General features: G+C 35.3%; 1 protein-coding gene across 1 annotated transcript in view; it reads right to left on the bottom strand.

Annotated features, from left to right (window-relative positions):
• PGR (progesterone receptor) overlaps positions 1 to 12,461 on the bottom strand; it is a 101,282-nt gene that overhangs the window by 16,568 nt on the left and 72,253 nt on the right. The window lies entirely within an intron of this gene.

Genomic DNA, 12,461 nt, shown 5'->3' with positions numbered 1-12,461 from the left:
GCCTGAGAAATTAAAAAGGAACAACTCTGAACTCATTAAAATTGGTCACTGTGATTTAGTATTTCTGATAATTCACTAGTTGACAGTCATCCATCAGTCACACACAAAACATTCATTTACTGAGAATCCCTTGTGTGCTAAATCACTGTGTTAAACTGGTTAAGAGGGTGAAATAATTTCCTTGCCCTTAAAAGGAACTCACAAGTCAACAGGAAAGATCACCACCTAAGTATAGTGATACGGAAAGATAACAGGGAATACACCAGGAATTGGGAGGCAGGTCAGGAAAAACTCCCAAGGACTAAACCATCCCCTTACTCCCATCCCATCTAAAACCCTCAGTTTATTTTCCAGAGTCCACAGTCTCTCATGGTTCATCTCCCCCTCTGATTCCCCCCCCTTCATTTTTCCCTTCCTTCTCCTAATGTCCTCCATGCTACTCCTTATACTCCACATATAAATGAAACCTTATTATAATTGACTTTCTTTGCTTGTCTTGTTTCATTTAGCATAATCTCCTCCTGTCCATGTTGATACAAAAGTTAGATTCATCTTTTCTGGTGGTTGAGTAATATTCCCTTGTATATATGGACCACATCTTTATCCATTTGTCTGCTGAAGGGCATCTCGGTGCTTTCCACATTTTAGCTATTGTGGATGTTGCTGCTATGAACATTGAGGTGCATGTGGCCCTTCTTTTCACTACATATGTATCTTTGGGGTAAACACCCAGTAGTGCAATTGCTGGGTCATAGAGTAGCTCTATTTTTAACTTTTTGAGGAATCGCCACACTGTTTTCCAAAGTGGCTGTGCCAACTGCATTCCTACCAACAGTGTAAGAGGGTTCCCCTTTCTCTACATCCTCTCCAACATTTGTTATTTCCTGTCCTGTTAATTTTGGTCACTCTAACTGGTGTAAGGTGGTATCTCAATGTGGTTTTGATTTGAATTTCCCTGATGGCTAATGATGACGAACATTTTCTCATGTGTGTTAGCCATTTGTATGTCTTCTTTGGAGAAGTGTATGTTCATGTCTTCTGCCCATTTTTTCACTTGATTATTTGTTTTTTGGGTGTTGAGTTTGAGACGTTCTTTATAGATCTTGGATATCAGCCTTTTATCTTTAGTGTCATTTGCAAATATCTTCTCCCATTCTGTGGGTTCCCTCTTTGTTTTTTTTACTGTTTCCTTTGCTGTGCAGAAGATTTTTATCTTGATTAAGTTCCAGAAGTTCTTTATTTGCTTTTGTTTCCCTTGCCTTTAGAAACTTTCCTTGAAGGAAGTTGCTGTGGCTGATGTAAAAAATGTACTGCCTATGCTCTCCTCTAGGATTCTGATGGATTCCTGTCTTACATTGAGGTCTTTCATCCATTTAGAGTTTATCTTTGTGTATGGTGTAAGAGAAAGATCTAGTTTCACTCTTCTGTATATAGCTGTCCAATTTTCCCAGCATCATTTATTGAAGATAATTTTTTCCTGCTTTGTCAAATATTAGTTTACCATAGAATTGAGGGTCCATATCTGGGTTCTCCATTCTGTGATAGGTCCTACTTAATCTCTGAGAGGTTTCTGTTTATTTTTAAACTCTGAGCAGATAACCACATAAAGACATTTTTATAAAATAGATTATTAGAATGAACTCCTTTCCTGAAGAAAATAAAAACATGAATTGACCTTAATTAATTTTTTTAAAAGATTTTATTTATTTGACAGACAGAGATCACAAGTAGGCAGAGAGGCAGGCAGAGAGGCAGAGAAGCAGGCAGGGAAGCAGGCTCCCTGCTGAGCAGAGAGCCCGATGTGGGGCTCGATCCCAGGACTCTGGGATCATGACCTGAGCCGAAAGCAGAGGCTTTAACCCACTGAGACACCCAGGTGCTCCTACCTTAATTAATTTTAATGTCAGACTGTCTGGCAGCAGTAAAAGAAAAAAAAAAAAGGTTTGAATTGTTCTGTCTTCCTATTCTATTCCATTGCAGGGAACTGATAACTATAGAAATATCTATTTATAATCTAGAACTCCAAAATGAATAACTGTGAACCTTTTATTTAATGTCTTGGATCCTCAACCTCTACACCTGTAAAATGATGATCTCTCCCTTTTATTTAGCACTGTCACTTTAAGAAATAGATAATATGACATAAGCTATGAATCACTTAAAAAGAAAAAAGAAAAAACTGCCTAGCTGATCATGTCCAACCAGGGAGTATAATCAGATTGTTGAGGAATCTTAAATCTTTGGGATGTAAAAATAATCTGATTTTGTTCTATAAAACCACTGCTTTCAATTGTGCTTTATTTATTTATTTTTTTTAGATTTTATTTATTTATTTGATAGACAGAGATCACATGTAGTCAGGCAGAGAGACAGAGGAGGAAGCAGGTTCCCCACTGAGCAGAGAGCCCGATGCAGGGCTCGATTCCAGGACCCTGAGATCATGACCTGAGCCGGAGGCAGAGGCCTTAACCCACTGAGCCACCAGGCGCCCCTCAATTGTGCTTTATTTTTATTTAACATCTTTAATTATGTCTTAGGTAGATCCATAGTTTAATGGTCACTTTTGTTTTTTGAAACTTACTCCAGTCTCATTTTATTTTATTGACAGTCACTACTTTTTATTTCTTTTCATCCAATCTGCTTTCCAGGACTTCTTTTATTTATTTATTTAGTTAGTTAGCTATTTTTATTATGTTCAATTAACCAACATACAGTACCTCATTAGTTTTTGATGTAGTGTTCAATGATACATTAGTTGCATAAACACCCATCTGGTTGAGTTTAGAGAAAGAGAGAGAGGGAGAGAGAGAGGGTGTGTGTGTGTGTGTGTGTGTGTGTGTGTGTGTGAATCCTCTGGCCTTTCACACCTTCACAACCTCTTTTCAGCCCTTCTTAGTGTTAGTGGCAGAGGAATAATGGTAGGGAAAGGGTAAATGCACTGACTCAAATGGTCAAAATCTTCTCTCCATCTCTTTTCAGTTCTCATTTTGCCTTTTTTGTGAATCACAGCCCAGCACTGATGTACTTAAAGGAGAGAGAAGCAAAAAGATAAATCCGGATATGGGGGTTCTAGTCAGTTATGTCTATTAAGGAGTAATGACATAACCTTATTTGTGTTTTGGAGGAATTCTTGGTAGCCAGGTAGAGGATGGATTCAAGGGAGTTAAGTCTGGAGTTACAGAAAAAGTTGGGAGCTAATACCAAATACCAAGTGAGGGATGATAAAAGTCAGAATTAAGTCAACAGGTAGGCATACAGAGGAGGGAGCACATTAGAAAAATATTTAAAGGGTAAAATCAAAGAGATTTGGCACCTGATTGCATGTGGGTAGGAGGAAGAAGGAGCCTAATAGATGTTTCAATATTTTTGCAGGAATGGTTGGTGATAACAGCATAACTGAGACAAAACAGAGGAGAAGAAATAGGCTAGGAAAAAAATTGTAAATTTTGATATGTTGTAGGGACTTTCAGAATGTCTAGACAGTAGCTGGACAAATGAATTAAAAATATGGAAAGATATATGAATTAAAGTATAAACTTGGAAATTATTTGTATTTGAATATAGCTAAAACAATGATTATAGATGAAATCTTTAATTAAAGGAACAAAAATTAAGTGTTTCGGTGGGAACATCAACTATTTTCCACAGAGCTATTTTAATAACATCTGTTTCACCTAAGAATTCTTATACATATCTTATTTTCCCAAATATATATTTGATATATACCCTGGTATATATACTGAGAATACATATATATTTCCAAAAACAAATATGTATAAAATGACAGGACCATAGAAAGTTAGGTTCAATTAGTCAGCTATATTAAAACATTAATAAATTATCCACTGCCATCTTCAGGAACACATTTTCATTCTTTATTCTTTTCTTAGTCAATTCATAACTTTCTAAAGAAAGCGTTTCATGGTGCTTAAATATTTGACCTACTGTATTTTTTTCACTTCAGGCCTTTGTTTCATGTTAATCTCTAATTTGAAAATTTTTACTTCATCATATAACTGTTAATTCACTTGTCCTTTTTAAAAAACAGATTCCACTTACATTTATATATTTACTTCTATTTTATGCTACCCTTTATTGGGGGGCTTGCTTGTTCCTCTTTTTGCATTCTGGGATTACTAGAAATAAAAATGAATATTTTTAGTAGATTATAATATAAAAGGCAAATCTTTGCCAAAATAACTTAAAACTTCTGAAATTACCAATATTTATAGCAGAAAGCATATTTTCCATTTAACAGAATGAAAAGTAACTCAGAAAATAGCTTTTTAAAATAGCCACCTTTTAGAGGGCTTATCTGTGATAAATGTACACTGTTAAATTGACTTGAGCATGCCCGGTACAAAAGTGTTATTTTTTTCCCCATTAACTGTAACATCATTCATTACTTTATACTGAAACAAAGACAGGAACACTCAGATCAAATTCCCACTGATGATAACAATCAGGTAAAGTCAGTACATTTGCAATGATGATCAAAATAAAAAACTTCATGAAGAAAGTGATGGATGATCCTTAATTATGTTTAACAAGTAGTAAAGAAAAATACCCTTTCCTTTTAAGTGATTTGACCTGATAATTTCTGACAAAAGCCCTGTTGCAAGCTGTTCAATCCTTAATGCTTAAAAAAAAGTGTATGGTAACATATGGCATATATAATCTAAGTTCTTCTGTGTTACTTCCAGAGTTTTGATCAAATATATAGGTTGTGCTGTTGTAAAAATTGTCACGTACTGAAATGTTTAATTTACAACCAAATGTCAGCACCTTCTGACACAAAGTATGAGAGAAGTTTGAGGAGCACAAAAAAGCTACAGCACAATCACTGACATACAATCACCAATATATATATGATTTTTTTTTAATGAATAAGGACTTGATAGCTAATGATTTAAGATAGCACAGTTACTTTTTTTTTGATCGATTCTGTAATTTAAATTTCTATAAATACTCTTTAAGCAACTCTACTGGATGAAGCATTCTGGTTGCAATTAGGCATAAAGACTAAAAAGATGTTTCTGCCTTTAACACTTGCAGTCTGGTAAAACAGAAAATGAGAACATAATTTTAACTCACAGTGATAGTGTGGTTGACAAAGGCAAAAGTGATATGGTAGAGCAAGGGGCATTTAATTCATTCTGAGAAGGCCAGGGAACTAGTCCTCAGGGCAAGTGACAGGTAATTAGAACTCTGAAGGCTCGTTAGGGACCAGCCAGGGGGAAAATGTGGAAGAAAGGAAGGATATTCAAGTAGGGAAACAATATGGGCAAAAGAAGGCAGATACTGAGCAAAGAGTATTGGGAGAATGGAAACTTAAGATTTGCTTGAAGAGGAAGAATGGGCAATAACATTGTAAATTCAGGAGTCAAATCATAAAAGAATCTTGGATGTTAAGGTTAAGAAGTTTGGACTTTGTTATGAAAAGGAAAGGAAATAATATACTTGGTTATAATTGTTTTTAGAAAGATGATACTGGTGGCAGAGGAGGATTGTTTGTGGTAGGGTGAAAGTGGTAATAAGGTTAGTCAAAAAGCTAAAACTGAAATCTAGGCAAAGGGACAAGTACCTCAACTAAGGGCAATAGCAGTGGAAGTAGCATATACAATGAATCATATATTTAATAAGTAGAGTTGCCAGAATTTGATAACTAATTGGATAGGAGGAGAAGGAGAAAAGTGAGCCCGGTATAACACCCAAGAGTCTATCTAAGGCACCAATTCCAGATAAAGAAAAAGGTTTTAGGTTTATGGAGTAGACGGTCACGTTGACCTGGAAATTTACCCAGTGGAAATACGTAATAAATAATTGAAATACATGGTTCCATAGTTCATTAGAGGGTCTGGGTTGATATTGTGTATTTAGGAGTCACCAGAATATAGTGGTAGTTGAGGACAAGGCTAAATGGGCTCATCTAGTGAGTGTAGCATTAGAAACTACTGGGGTAGAAGATGGAATGCAGGAAATGCCAAACTTATGATGTGAATTGAAAAACAAATCCACAAAAGAAACAAAATGTGTAAATTGAGAGAAACATATCTATCTGAAGGGAAATGCCAAATGCCAAGTTAAGAGTATCAGCCAGAAATGGTACTTTGTCAGTGGCCTCAAAGGCATGCAAGACATGTTAAGGGTTAAAAGTATATATAAACCTTATATGTTGATATAAGCAATAGTAATTTCAGTGGACAAGGTTGCTAGAAAAATCATTTTTAAATCATTTTTAAAAGGCTTCATAACAGTATTATCAAAACTTGACTTTACCCATAGGCTAGTTTTATTTCTTTCCCATCACTTTTCTGGGGGAAGAAATTTGATTTATTGTTTATTTAATGAAAGAAAAAATCCTTCGTCACATATGCAATGGCTGTCCCTGACACAAAAGGTATTTTGGCTTGCTTCGAAGGCAGAAAACAAGGCAAAGGACTGTCCTAATTTTCTGATACTGTTGACTGCAAGTAGTCTGGCTAACTGAGATGAAAAAGCAAGATATTTCAAAAATGTAATGTTTAAAAATGTTAAAGCATTGACTCTCATAGATTTTTTTTTTCACAAAATAAAGAGAACAGTCGGAAGAAATTTTAAATTATTTCCCTCAAACCTCTCAGTCATGTAAATTCTGCTGTAACATACTGATATAAAGGATAAATTATATTTATTATTGAATTGGATTGGAAATAAGTTCAATTATTGAATTGAATTGGAAATAAGTACTTATTAATTTAATTTCCAAAGCCTACCCTGACTTTCAGGATCCTTCTTGATCAACCCATAACTTATGCCTCTAAGTTTCCTTCAATTACTCTCTCCATCATTAATTTATTATCAGTGACTTCTTAATACTTGGGTGATGAAAGCCCCAGGCTGCCAATACTCACTGTAATAGTGTTTGAGAAACATTGTATGCACACGCACACACACACTATATATTCTTTATCCATTCATCTATCAATGGACACTTGGACTGCTTCCATAATTTAGCTATTGTAAATAATGCTACAATAAACAAAAGTGTATATATCCTTTTGAAATTGTATTTTGTATTCTTTGGGTAAACATCCAGAAGTGTTATTACTGGATCATATGATAGTTATATTTTTAACTTTTTGAGGAAACTCAACTTGATTTTCCAAAGTGATAGCACCAATGTACATTCTCACCAATAATGTGTGAGGGTTCCTTTTCCTCCATATCTTTGCCAACACTTGGTATTTATTGTCTTTTTGATTCTAGCTATTCTCACACATGTGAAGTGATATCTCTGTGGTTTTGGTTTGTATTTCCCTGGTGATGACTGATGTTGAGCATCTTTTCTTGGGTCTGTTAGCATCCAGATATATTCTTTGAAAAATGTCTGTTCACGTCTTCTGCCCATTTTTAAATTGGGCTATTTGGTTTTCTTGTTTGTTTTTGGTGTTGAGTTGCATAAGTTCTTTATATATTTTGGATACTAATACTTTACCAAATATGTCATTTGGAAATAGCTTCTGCCATTCAGTAGGTTGCCTTTTAATTTTGTTGGTTGTTTCCTCTGTTGTGCAGAAGCTTTTTATTTTGATGTACTCCCAATAGTTTATTTGTGCTTTTGTTTCCCATGCCTCAGGACACATATCAAGAAAGATGTTGTTATCGTTGATGTCAGAGAAATTACTAAGCTCTCTTCTAAGATTTTTATGGTTTCAGGTCTCACATTTAGGTCCTAATCTATTTTGAGTTTACTTTTGTGTATGATGTTAGAAAGTGGTCCAATTTCATTCTTTTGCATGTTGCTGTCCAGTTTTCTAACACTATTTGTTGAAGAGACTGTCTTTTTCCAATTACATATTTTTTCCTCCTTTGTTGAAGGTTAATTGACCATATAGTTGTGGGTTTACTTTTGCAGTTTCTATTCTGTTCCTTTGATTTATACGTATGATTCCATGGCAATACCATACTGCTTAGATTGTTTAGATTGTTCCAACTTTGTATTATTTCTTGAAGCATGGGACTGTGAAACCTTCAGCTTTGTTCTTCTTTCTCAAGATTGCTTTGGCTCTTTGGGTTTGTCTGTGGTTCCATACAAATTTTAGGACTGTTTGTTCTAGTTCTGTAGGAAATGCTGTTGGTATTTTAATAAGGACGGCATTAAATCTGTAGGTTGCTTTGAAGGATTTGGACGTTTTAACAATATTAATTTACCCAGTCCATGAGCATGGAATATCTTTTCATTTGTTTATGTCACCTTCAATTTCCTTCACTGATATATTTTTTTAAATTTTCAGAGTACAGGTATTTCACCTTTCTTGGTTATGTTTCTTCACAGATATTTTATTCTTTTTGGCACCATTGTAAATGGGGATGTTTTCTTAATTTCTCTTTCTGCTAATTTATTACTGATGTATAGAAATGCAACAAATTTCTCTATATCAAGGGTTTTAATTAGCAATAATTGCGCTTGGATAAACCTCATTGGCTACGATACTGCCACTGTGCAAAGCTTCTCTATATCAAGGTAATGCTGGTCTTGTAGAATGAATTTGGAAATTTTTCTTTCCTTTAAATTTTGGCACAATTTGAAAACAAAAATGTATTAATGCTTTTTAAAATGCTAGGTAGAATTTACCTGTGAAGTCAATTTGTCCTGAACTTTTGTTTGTTGAGAGTTTTTCTGATTACTGATTCAATTTCCTTACTAGTAATTGGTCTGTTCAAATTTCCTAGTTCTTTCTTATTCAGTTTTGCAGTTATATGTTTGTTGGAGTTTATTCATTTCTTCTAGGTTGTCCAATATGCTGATTAGTAAGTTTTCATAATAATTTTTTTACAGTCCTTTCATTTTTGTGGTGTTGTATTTGTCCTCTTTCATTTCTGATTTTATTTATTTTAGTCCTCTTTTTTCTTGGTAAATATGGCTCAAGATTATCAGCTTTGCTTATTTTCAAAAGAACAAACTCCTGCTATCATTGATCTTCTGTATTATTTTTTAGTCTCTATTTCATTTATTTCTGCCATAATGTTTATTATTTTCTTCCTTTTAATAGCTTTTAGCTTTGTTCTTTTGTTATATCTTTTAGTTGCAAGATATGAGATTTTTCTTGTTTCTTTAGGCAGGTCTGTATTGCTATAAATTTCCCTCTTAGAAATGTTTTGGCTGTGTCCAAAAGAGTTTGCACAGTTGTTATCAATTTCTTTTACCCTGTGTTTAGAGAGATATATTGGGAGAGAGCACAAGCAGGGGGAAATGGCAGGCAGAGGGAGTGGGAGAAGCAGGCTCCCCAATGAGTAGGGAGCGTGATGCTGGACCCTGGGATTATGACCTGAGATGAAGGCAGACATTCAATTGACTGAGCCACCAAGACACTCCTTCTCCATGTTTTTTTTTTTTTTTTTTCCCCTCTTGGATTTCTTTCCATTCATTTTTTTAGTATCATGTTGTTTAGCTTCCATGTATTTGTGTTCTTTCCAGATAACTTCTAGTAGTTGATTTCTAGTTTCATACTGTTCTGGTGGGAAGATGCATGATATTATATTTCATTCTTCTTAAATACTGAGAATTGTATTGAGGCCTAATGTGATTTATCACAGAAAATGTCAAATGTGTGCTTGAAAGAATGAGTATTCTGCTGTTTTGGGATGAAATATTATGTATATATTTGTTAGGTCCATCTGGACTAATGAGTTACTCAAAGCCATTGCTTCTTGATCATCTGTCTGGATGACTGATCCATTGATGTAAATAGTGTGTTAATGTCATTATTATTGTATTGCTGTCAATCTCGCCCTTTATGTCAATTAAAATTTATTTACTACTTTAGTTTTTTGGTTGTTTCCATTTTCATGGTAAATGTTCTTTAATCCTTTAACTTTCAGTCTGCATGTATCTTTACGTCTGAAGTACCTCTTGTAGACAGTATACAGGTGAGTCTTTTTTTATCCATTCTGTCTTTTGATTAAAGTATTTAGTCCATTTGCATTTAAAGAAATTATTGATAGGTTGTTTTTGTTCTCTGTTCCTTTCTTCTCCTCTGACCCCCTTCTTTACGCTTTAATGACTTTTTTTAATATTATGCTTGAGCTCCTTTCTCTTTTTTTGTATGTGTGTCTATTACAGGTTTTTAATTTGTTGTTACCATTGGTTTCACATATAGCATCTTATCTTGCAGTGTCTGTTAACTTGATGGTGACTTAAGTTTGAACACATTCATGTCCTACATTTTTATTCTCTTCCTCATTTTCTGTATACCCTGTCATATTTTACATCCTTTTATTCTGTGAATCTCCAGACTAATTCCTGTAGATATAATTGATTCCATTGCTTTTGTGCTTTAATCTCCAAACTGATCAATTTACTATCATTTCTTCAAATAAGTCTTCTTTCCTCTTCTTTCTGTTTTTTTTCTTCTGGATTCCCCATAATAGGAATATCACTACAATTAATGATGTCACTGAGTTCCCGTAACCAATTTTTATTTTTATTATTTTTTTTAATTTTTAATTTTTTATTAGTCATTTTCCTCTTTGTAGTTCAGCTTGTTTACCATTAATCTATCTTCCAGATGCTGATTTGTTCTTCTGCATTGCCTAATATGCTATTAACTCTCTCTAGTGTATTTTTTTGTTGTTGTTTCATTTATTAAATTCTTCATCTCTGACTGATTCTTTTTATATATTCTCTCTTTACTGTAGGTCTTACTGAGATCCTCCACTCTTATTTCAGGTCCACTGAAAACCTTTATGATATTACTGAATTCTTTATTAGGCTTAATACTTATTTCCATTTCATTTAGTTATTTTGTTGTTAATTTGTCTTCTTTCATTTGGGATATATTCCTCTGCCTCATTTTGTCTAACTCTGTTTATAGGTATTAAGATGGTCAGCTATATCTCTTAGTATTAAGAGTAGTGGTCTTGTGATGAAGAGGTCTTGTAGCATCTGTTTGTCAGTGTCCCCTGTTCACCAGAACAATGTAGTCCAGGGACATCTCTTGAATATGGGTTGTGTAAACACTACTGTTGTGGCTGAGCCACTAGTTGATTGGGCTTTCAGTCTAGCAAGCTGCATTGACCGCCTTTACCTTCTGTGGTTTCATAGTACAGGATTTGGTGCCTGTGCTTTTATGGAGTATGTCTGAGATAACCATGGGCTTGTTGGTGGGCAATGTCAGCAGTCAGGCTAGCTGTCTTCACTCTGTGCAATGCAGTTATGTGCACACCAATTGTCAGAGTACTCTCTATATGTGGTCCCCTGAATTTGCTTTTCTTGGTGGCTGGAGCTGTCAGTCAAACCACCTATTTCCATCCAGTGTGTTTGTCACAGTGGAAGGCTACATGGCTAGCTAAAATGTTCAGCTGCTGGAACTGCCCATGTGCTGGTGTATGGTGTTATTTCCCACTGTCTGCAGGTGAGGAAACACTTTGGAGTGGCATCAGTCCCTACTGGAGATGCTTGCATAGTGTGTCAGGGCAGGAGCTCCTTTTGACAAATGCTTGCTGAAGTGGGCAAGAAGGATGGGGTGAGTCTGCAGTGGAACATGATTTAGGGCACATGGTGCTAACAAGATAGATGGTGTTCCTGCTGATATCCACAGTGCCAAGTAAATTAGGCTAGAGGGAGGGAGGAGAGATGGTATCTGCCAGCTATTTTGTTCCTGAAGAAATCTCCTGTAGAAATCCCCCCCTAGCCCATGTTCTAAGATTAGTAAATTACTCTTCACATATACCCCAGGCACTATTCAAACTGCTATTAAAGGCTGGGTTGGTTGGGTTATTTATTGTGCTAGCTCTTCAAGAAGAGAAGTTCAATTTCCTATGGCCTTTTGACCCTCTCAGAGCTAAGCCCATTAATTCTTAATGTACCCAGAGTTAGGCACAGCTGATTTTCAAAGCTTGCCAAATTAAGGCAGACTAGATGTTACTCATCTTCTCAGTGCATGTCCCTCATGCTGAGGTGCCTGGTGGGTCTGATCTTGTAGTTTCTCCATGCTTGTGATGTCTCTCCCTTTTGTGGTTAGTCTTGCTGTGGCTTTGGCTCCCAACCATATCTCTGCCCCTCTTTTCCTTTCAGTGTTGCCTCCTCTCCGTGATTAACTAAGGAAGCTATGTTCTTCCAGCCTTCACATCATTTTCAGAGTGAGATACACAGACGTAGTTGTTACTTTGGTGTGCCCCTAGGATGAGGTGAGCTTAAGATACTCCTCCTCCATTCTCCTAATCTTTGTCTTGTTCATTTTTTAAAAATTTTGCAAATACTGTGTCACTTCAAGCTCCAAATAAGAAAATATTACTCACTGAACTTATAGCTAAAAGTCAATGTAAAATCATTCACATAATAGATACAATATGTCAGACGCAGTGTATCTTAAGACAATATTTTAAATGTGCTGGCTAAAGCTAAAATGTGAGGCTAAAGCATCCTGCAAGTCTCCATTATATTGGAGCAACAATATCTCTAAAATATCACAAGAGAG

Source organism: Mustela lutreola, chromosome 1, assembly GCF_030435805.1.
Source record: "Mustela lutreola isolate mMusLut2 chromosome 1, mMusLut2.pri, whole genome shotgun sequence".
Classification (NCBI taxonomy): domain Eukaryota; kingdom Metazoa; phylum Chordata; class Mammalia; order Carnivora; family Mustelidae; genus Mustela; species Mustela lutreola.
The sequence above is the reverse complement of the archived record's forward strand: the minus strand, read 5'-3'. Positions and strand labels throughout refer to the sequence as shown.